The sequence below is a fragment of the Zonotrichia leucophrys genome, chromosome 4 (genome assembly GCF_028769735.1).
Source record: "Zonotrichia leucophrys gambelii isolate GWCS_2022_RI chromosome 4, RI_Zleu_2.0, whole genome shotgun sequence".
Taxonomy (NCBI): domain Eukaryota; kingdom Metazoa; phylum Chordata; class Aves; order Passeriformes; family Passerellidae; genus Zonotrichia; species Zonotrichia leucophrys.
The window spans coordinates 55,554,210-55,562,999 of record NC_088173.1 but is presented as its reverse complement, the minus strand read 5'-3'; positions in this window follow the sequence as shown (position 1 = coordinate 55,562,999).

The following is an 8,790-nucleotide window of genomic DNA, read 5'->3' as shown; positions in this document are numbered from 1 at the left end:
CAAGTTTCTAAGGGAAGTAAAGGCCAAAACATGTTTATTGGAGAGTTCTTCATACATTTTTAAAAACAATTATTAAATGTCACACAGATGTCCCTGCATAAGTCATTTCTCCCAAAGCATTGATACTCCACACTCCCAGACCAGACCCTGAGTGAAATCACTCAACTATTTTATGTCTCCATTTAGGCAGCTACAAGGCTCAGGAGGACAGGAGGTTTTCCAACCTCACACCCCTTCAGTTGCAGAATGTGCAATTGTTTAATTGGTTTGCTCACAATTACTACAAGTTCACGTGGTTCTGATCCTTTACAAAGTTGTATCTGGGCAAGTAGAAAAGTTGCTTTATTATCTTTGGCCCAGCATGTGCACTCTGAGTCGAGGAAAAGGGGTAAAGATATTCCTTTCTCAAGGGGAGCTGGGGGAAACCAATGGGAAGAAAGAGATACTTAGCACTTTAGTGGTATCAGATTCCAGAGAGATTTCTTGAAAGAAAAACAATTAATCAATGTTTACTCAACATAGAGTAACTTTTAAGGACATGTATTAACTTTTAAGACATATATATATATATATATATATATATATATGTATAAATTTTAAAATTTGCATTAACAAATTTCAGATCGCTTAATTCAGTATTAAGTTCTTTTACTTTTATAAGTGGCTTAGATTCTACCCTGAATTTTGACAAAAACAACAGAATTTAGGATCCTTAGTACAAACAAGTTTTTACTAAGACTATCAGAGATAAAGCAATAATGATGTCTCAGAGCAACCAGGCCCTTTTAGTCAGTACTCTACCACAAATTCTCTCAAGACTTGTGTTTTTGTAGTCACAGCAAGTTTTGGCACCTTCATTTTTTTCCTTCTGTGCTCTGGCTTGACTTTGCCTCACTCCAAATAAAAATAAAAAAACCAGTCCACCAAAATAGTTCCAACCTTTAAGTGATTATACATGTGCCTTTTTTTCTGTTTGGAAAATTTTATCTCATAACTTCTGCAATCATAAGTTCAGGGCAGGGCCACATCCTCACTCAGCTAAGCTCTTTTAAGATTTATTAGCTTTGTAATAATATGCATTGCATTTATCTCCTATTTTTAAAATAGACTACTCTTTTACTCACTTTGATCTTTCTATAAAGAAACTATATTTTTAAACACCTTTTCTACCTCAGCATACCAGATGATCTTTTAGGTCCTTTCCAAGCCAAACCATTCTGTGATTCTAGGATTCTAAAATAAATAAATAAATAAAATAAATAAATAAATAAATAAAGCTTGTTTATTTCAAAATTACTTAATACTATGGCAAATATGAGATATATAATTTTTTTGTTATTTTCAGAGTTTTTTGTAGGTATGAAGACATTGCAGTGCCAAAAATACTCTCTTTTTTCTCTGTGGCAAATTATTTTATTCCTCTGCTTCCGGCAGGTGTCCAGGCAAGCTTAAAAACTAAAAAAAAAATGGTAACAATTGGTAGCTTCCCTCCTATAAATCCAACACATGGCTTTACTTCTGCCTTAGAGGATGAAATTGGGTCTTTAACATCTGTGTGTCCCCAGCCCTAAGCACTTCATAGCACTTCTCCCCTTTTTATTCCTGTCAGAAGCAGGTAACTGATTCTTGTGAAACAGGATTTTTTTTCTCACAATTTAAAAGACGACAAATTCTCCCTCCAGCTGCTTTCTTCTTTGAAACTGTTACAAAAATTCTTTTCATTGATTTATATAACCTTCTAACTTTAACATTTGACTAAATTTAGTCAACTGCATGCTCTCATACACACTTGTTCCTGTGACAATTTTGTTTAGTTTAAACAACTCCTCTCCCTGTTACTTTCACTCATAGTATGGAGAATCTCCTGCCAGACTTCGTTACACAAGCTGTTCCTCTTTATTTTCATCAAATATACACTTTGTTTACCTTCTCCTTACACTCTGCATTTCAATTTCTTATTTTCAGGTAAGATTCTAGACAACATTCTTGCTCCCCACTAACCAGCAACAAAATTTACATAAGGACCTTTTTTGGGAAATAATTTAATGAGGAAGAAGTTGAGCATTGTAATTCTCTTCTTTTGAATTTCTGAAGAAAACCAGACTTGATCACTCAAAAAGCAAGATAATAATGGCAACACAAACACACCCACATCCACCTTGGGCTATATTTTGGCAAAGAACTGTCAATGATGGAGAAAAGTTATGAAAAGTTAATCTTTGGGACATTGTGATAAAAAATTCACAGTGAAACTCAGGATTCTCCAGAATGATAAAGTTATAATACTCTGTTTTCTACAGAAAGATGAGAATGTTTTTTAATCTTTTAGCCATAACTATGTAATCTGTTGAAAAGAAATGTTGCGGTGTGTTTTAAACTTGCGGGTCCCTTCCCCAGGTGTGCCAATACCCCTCTTCCCCTTCCCCCCTCACCCCCTGCTGGGCTGTCAATCAGTTTTAACATTCCATCAAGGCGTGGTGTGGTTCGTCACTTTCAAAGGATGCCCCTCAGGCCCAGAGGTCATTGGTCTGTCTAGGTGCCATCCTCTCCTGAGACCCCACCTCTCCCACCTGGTTGGTGGCTCACCTGTCCCCTCCCCCTGCCCCGGGAGCTTAAAATGTGAATCAGGCCATGTGATCAGCATTCTGTTGGAGCTGTTACTGATGTTCAGATCTCTGTCACCATGGAATAAAGCTCTGGATATCAAACCCTCCAGCAGAATCCATTTCTTTTGTCTTCACCTTCGCCTGAAGCCTTCTTCCTGAGGTAAACAGAGTTCCTAACAAGCCTGGACTTGTTTGGCTGCCTAGCTGCAACCACCAGCAAGCTAAAGGTGTCTCGGGGTGAAGAACCACAGCTGCTGCCTTTGGCCCAGCAGCGAGGGTCAGACTGGCCCAGGCACAATCTACCTGGTAATATTGGGATTCATATTCCAATAAAGAAACCTTCCAGACTTTTCTTCCAGACAATGGAGACAAGTGGACCTCTCCTAACAGATTGTTTTATGCCATTTAACAAGCAACTAGTTATCTGCTTCACATTAGTAGTTAAACAGGAACTTAAATTTTCTGCTGAATAAGCAACTATCAGGAAAAAAAATTGTTATCATATAGCCCACAGTTTGGAGGATAGTATGATATGCCTAAAACTTTTCAGTCATGGTGCAGCATTGCATTTCACTCATGGTGACATTTCATGCAAACACAAAGTGTCTGTCTTAAGAGTGATCTGAGACCACAACCACAAACTCCAAGGCTCTGGATCTATTTTAGAAAAATGTTTATTAAAAAGTTAATTTTCCCTGTGATATTCAAATAGACTGAATGTGCAAGTAATTCTTGCTCATTATGAGTCCCACTCATGTAAAACTAAGTTGAAAATGTTTGTTTCTATATAATCTTTCCATATACTTGTGTCTCTCCTGAGTGGGGGATATAGGTTTCTTCTATCCTTACCATTCATTTAATATAAACTTGAGCCATTTGGCAGCTTTTTGGGTGAAGGCATATCATGCAATTTAAAGTATTAGCCTTTTTTAATCTACAGCTCTTTGAATTTGTTCTCTATCAAATTTTCATTTAGTTGTCCCCCTTCAGTCGCGTTGCCAACAAGAAATTATTCATTCTAGCACAGAAGCTCCTCAGCCACAGGAATGCATGGCTAAAAAGATCCTCATTATTTTCTGACAACTCCTTAGGAGCAGTTGTTTGAAAACACTGCAAAATAGGTTGCATTTGAATAATGTAGAGGTGCCTGTAAATGCAGCCTGATTCAAAGCAAAAGCAACAAAATGCCAAGGCTGGCTAATTTTAATAGGGGTAAAACTGAATAGTTTTAAACTAATCTTTTCAAGTTTTCAGTTTCCAGCTCTACCTAGATCCATCCCTCATCCTCATTTTCTCTCTCCAAGCATTTATTTCTGTTTATCCCTGCCCTTCTATTTAAAAAACACCAAGAGTAAGCCCATTCTAAGCTCAGCTCCAGCTCTATGCTCAAGCCTCCAGGCCACCTCTCATTTTCTTGTCCACCACAAAGCCCCAGAAGGGAGGATGCAGGAGGGGTAAGAACCTCTTCAGGCAACCCCACTGGCCTTCAAATCTGGATATTCAAAGCAACATTGCTAAACAAGGCCATTCAAGAGCTGAAACACTTAGAAGTATTTTGGATGGGGTGTGAAAAATCACTCTCATTGTTTATTCCAGGAATGTTTGAATATTTTTTTAAAGTATAGGCTTTATATGTTCAAGCTTTTCCTCTGAGGATTAGAAACATAATTCCCATGTAAAGGAAAGCTGAATCTCACATAACCATGTGATTTGGGGGCTGTGGCCTCTGAGACAAATAAAATGTGTTACAAGACTCACCCATGAGAACTGGCAGGAGTGAGTGCAATGATAGCATTTCAATCATCATAACAGAATGTTTGGAATCAAATATATAAAATCAGAATAAAATGTGACAAATATTTCTGCCAGTCTCAATTATATAAAAGTTTGTTTATATGCAGTGTACAAGCCAAATCTAAGTTGGCATAGTCCCTCTAAACCAGAATGAGGAAGAAAGCTCTAGACAAATATGAATAATGCTCTTTAAAAACAAAAGCTAATCTGAATCTCAATAAAAGTATTTCTCTTGAAGACATGATAAACATTATTTCTTATTTTATTTTCCTTGTATTATGTATCCTTAGTGATTTTTTAGGAAGTTGTCGAAACAGAGTTTTAAAAATAGAAAAATTAAGATGTAAAAATGCATTAGAATTGTGAGGCTTTGCTATGCTTCTTTTCATAACAGAAAACACAGTCACACCAGAAATTAATCATCACAAGCAATAACTTCTAAGAAATTGAGAATCACTGTCTATTTGTATATAAGATGTTGTTTTTCTTACAGCATTTAACACCATGATGTCTTATTGTGGCACACAGCTAAGGAGCATTCTTTTTTGTGACTATGCTTTGACTAAATTCCAGTTGAGAATCCCAACAAAATTTATTACATTATGTGAAACAGATGTGTCTGTTATTTTAAAAATTCCAGCCACTCATAAAAATGATGATTTGAGTGCCCAGAACCATTGTTTGGAAAAAATATACTGAAAAAAAATTGGTATTACCCAAATCAGTCCCTTGCATGTACACAGCAGTAGTGGAGCAATTTACTGGAAGGTAGCTCGTGATCAGCCTTCCTCCAGCAACACGGTTTATTGCTCTAAGTCAGTTCTTACCCTGCAGACTATTTCAGAGAAATCTTCATATAACAATCTCTCTTTAAAAACCTGCTCTTTTCTAACCCTATTTTATTACAGGCACTTTTAGGAATCATTCAATGTGCTATTTGAAGCAGCCATCTGCATTTAAGTTATGTATGTACTGGTAAAGTACAGTACTGCTCATTGGTGTGTGCTACTGACATACATTCATAAACAGAATTATTTGACACAATCATTCAATTCAAAGCTTCAAAGTCCTAAAAAACATTTTCAATGTATTTGTCTCCTCAGTCACCTCATGAGGTTCAGAAATTGCTGGTTTTTTGAAGGTTGCCTTTTGCTGGAGGGCACTAATGAGTTACACCCAGCCAGCAGGATGGACGGTGTATACAATGAGAAGCATGTGCCAAGATGAAAACTGCTTTAGTAACTGCCCAAAAGTGCCTTGAAGGACTAAAAGTCTAAAAGATATATGAATAGCAAAAGAAAAAGCTGAAACCACATGTGAGACCTCAGTGTAAAGAGCCACTGACACGCTTCCTATTCTGGTTTACTCTGAAGAACTAGTTCTCACTTAGTTTGCTAAATGCTTTTGCTCTCATTTAATATAATGATAGGTGTTTTTAGCATTTGCACTCCCATGCTAGAAAAGTGACCTTTTCTGTAGTATGCAGGGCAGAATTATATACTCGAGATTAAAATAATTTGCAGATGCACTTTAACATATTAAATATAAAATGCAAATGCAGAAAAATAATAAATATACAAAGTTCACCTGTAGATTTGCTTGCAAAATAATGAGTACCTTGTAGAGAACTAGAACCCTCAAGGGGTATTTCCTCTGCATATTATGGGAACATTATAGAGAAGTTAACATGGAAATGATTGTATGTAGCACTAACAGTTCACAATAGACTCTGCCAACCACAGGCTAATTAGAGGATCTGTACATGAACAGCTATGGACCACATCCAGTGTTAGTAAGAGCAGTGCAAGAAATGTTGTATCTTCTCTGTTGTCCACAGATGAAAGATGTGAAAATGCAAAGGCAGTTCAAAGGAGGGCCAAAATAATGAACGAAAGTATAAGAAAAATAAACCCTATTATGTGAGTCTTAAAGAGCTCAACTTATAAAATAAGTGCTTGATCATGAATACATGAAATAGTGGGAGGCCTTTGAACCTTGCTGACAATGACATAACAAGATCCAATGACTAGAATTGGAAATTAGGCAACTGAACTTCAAAGTAGCTGCAATTTCACAAAAGATGACATTTCAGAGAAATTACACCGATTAAATAGTTCATCAACTTAGCTTTACTAACACCTTGAACTTGTAAAGTGAGATTAGATACATTTCTCCAGAACAGAATTACCTCATCTTTTGGAAGACATTTTTTGGATTGTGAGCGTGTTTTGAAAGGAAGAATAAAACTGGAGAATCTTTCTGGGTTTGAACTCCTCGAATTGGATTAGTATCAGGCATGTCTTTTATTTCTGAGCCCCAGGGAAGCCAGGACCTGCACGCGCATCCCCCACAAGCTCTGTAGCTGCATTAAGATAAGGATTAAAAATTTCATGCTTTTGGATTTTTTAAAATGCTTATAAAGTATTGAAAATAGGTGTTTTGCCCTGACACATTTTTTGGTTCAGAGTGGGGCAAAGGTTCTCACCCTCCAAAAGCAGCAGAGCTTAACTATGGGGAAGGGTAAGTCATAGAGAAGTATCACCCTCTGAGCCTCCCAATTAGTATATTTTATAAATTAATTAATTAGTTAATAATGTAAGTTGATATAGGGAAATAAGTTTCCTCTCCAGTGAGGATGGCATAAGCAATCATTTTCCACAATTTTATAGCTTAAGAAGAGTAATTCTGCTTTCTCCATATCATTTTCACTGCAGAAAAATCAATTCATTGTTACATGTAGTAAGCATTTATTTTCCAATTACCAAAGTGCTTGATCTTATGTATTATGCCTGATAAGCTGTAATATAAATATCAAACAAGTTCTCATGGACTACTAGTGTTTGACCTGATTAATTAAATTAATTAAAAATAATGTAAAAATCTTAAATATTGCATTTATTGCATTTGGTCAGTCAGTATAAACAAAAGGTGATACACAATACCTACATTCATATATATGCAAATATGTTTAATTGCTTAAATAGAGCAATTTTACTAACAGAATATTTCTTTTCCTGGTGCTACTAAAATATTATCAGGTTTCTGTATGTGCTATTACTAATCTATTTCTTATAATTTTTATACTCTTACTGCACTTAGAGAAAACCTAGAAAAATATTTTAACGATTTCCTGCCTTGGCCCAAATGACTCAGTTATTTCTCAGGTGGATACTAAGGATTATTATAATATTTTGCCCGTGTACACCTTTAAATGCATTTTAACTATGTGAGAATAATTTTCAACATTTCATGTAGAAATCTAGTATTCCAGCATTCAAAGTTTAAAGAAAGTTTGTGACAGAAAAATGGTGTAGATATACAGATAGACAGATAGACAGATAGATAGATAGATACTTTTTGTACTGGCAAAAAATAGCTTATTTTGAAGATTTCTGCAAACTAAGTAGTCTCACAGATCTATAGGTGCTTAGACGACCTGATCTGCCAGATTTCTGAGTGATTTCTAGAAGAATCCTGCCATCTGTGACTCTAAAAATTCCCTCCTTGCAGAGTCCTGCAGGGTCCTCCAACATCCTAAGTCCCAGCTCCACAGCAAAGGGTCTAGAAACAGGGAAATGTGACTTGTACTGAGTGGACTCCCAAAATTAATGGAAGTTTTCACCTGAATCCCTCATCAGTCATATTTGGATAATAGCATGCCTTCACCTCCCAAGGGTGCTGTGAGGTTTAATAAGTTAATGTTTATGCAGTACTCAGATACCACAGCAATCATGCCATAGGAAATCTGTCAAGTAAATACTCACTTTTCAAAGCAGATTTCCAACAACATGGCACAAAAAGATGAGGGACAAAGTTAACAGCCAAGAAAGAATGAACTATTTCTGAGCAAATCCCACTCACTGAATGTATCTAGCAAGGCATCTTAATGTTTTGGGTTTTTTGTCTGTTTGTTTTTTTAATCTAAACAAGAAATTGAATTGGGGAAAAGAGGATCTGAATAAAATTGCCCAGACAAAAATTACAGCATTCTTAATTATGAGTACAGACAGAACAACTTCCAGAAAACTCTTCTAAAGTTGAATATTTATACAATCTTTTAGAGATTAAAACACACAGTTAAATGTAGTTTACCATATATCTTTAATATCTTTCATGTACCACCATCCATCACATGTTCTACTTTTTATGTAAATGAGAATCTATTTGCCAAGCTCTACGATTAATTAATTTTTTATTTTTTTAACAAGCAGAAAGCTGAACTCTAGTAACTCGTTCCAGGAAATATGACCAACCACAAAAAGATTACATTTTAAAAAGAGTACCTTACAAAAAAGATAAGCCTATGCAGAGGTCTTCAAATTTTTCAGCTCAGTGTGAGCTTTTTCTAAATTCTCTATTTCTAAAATTGGCAAACTCACATTTGAACTTG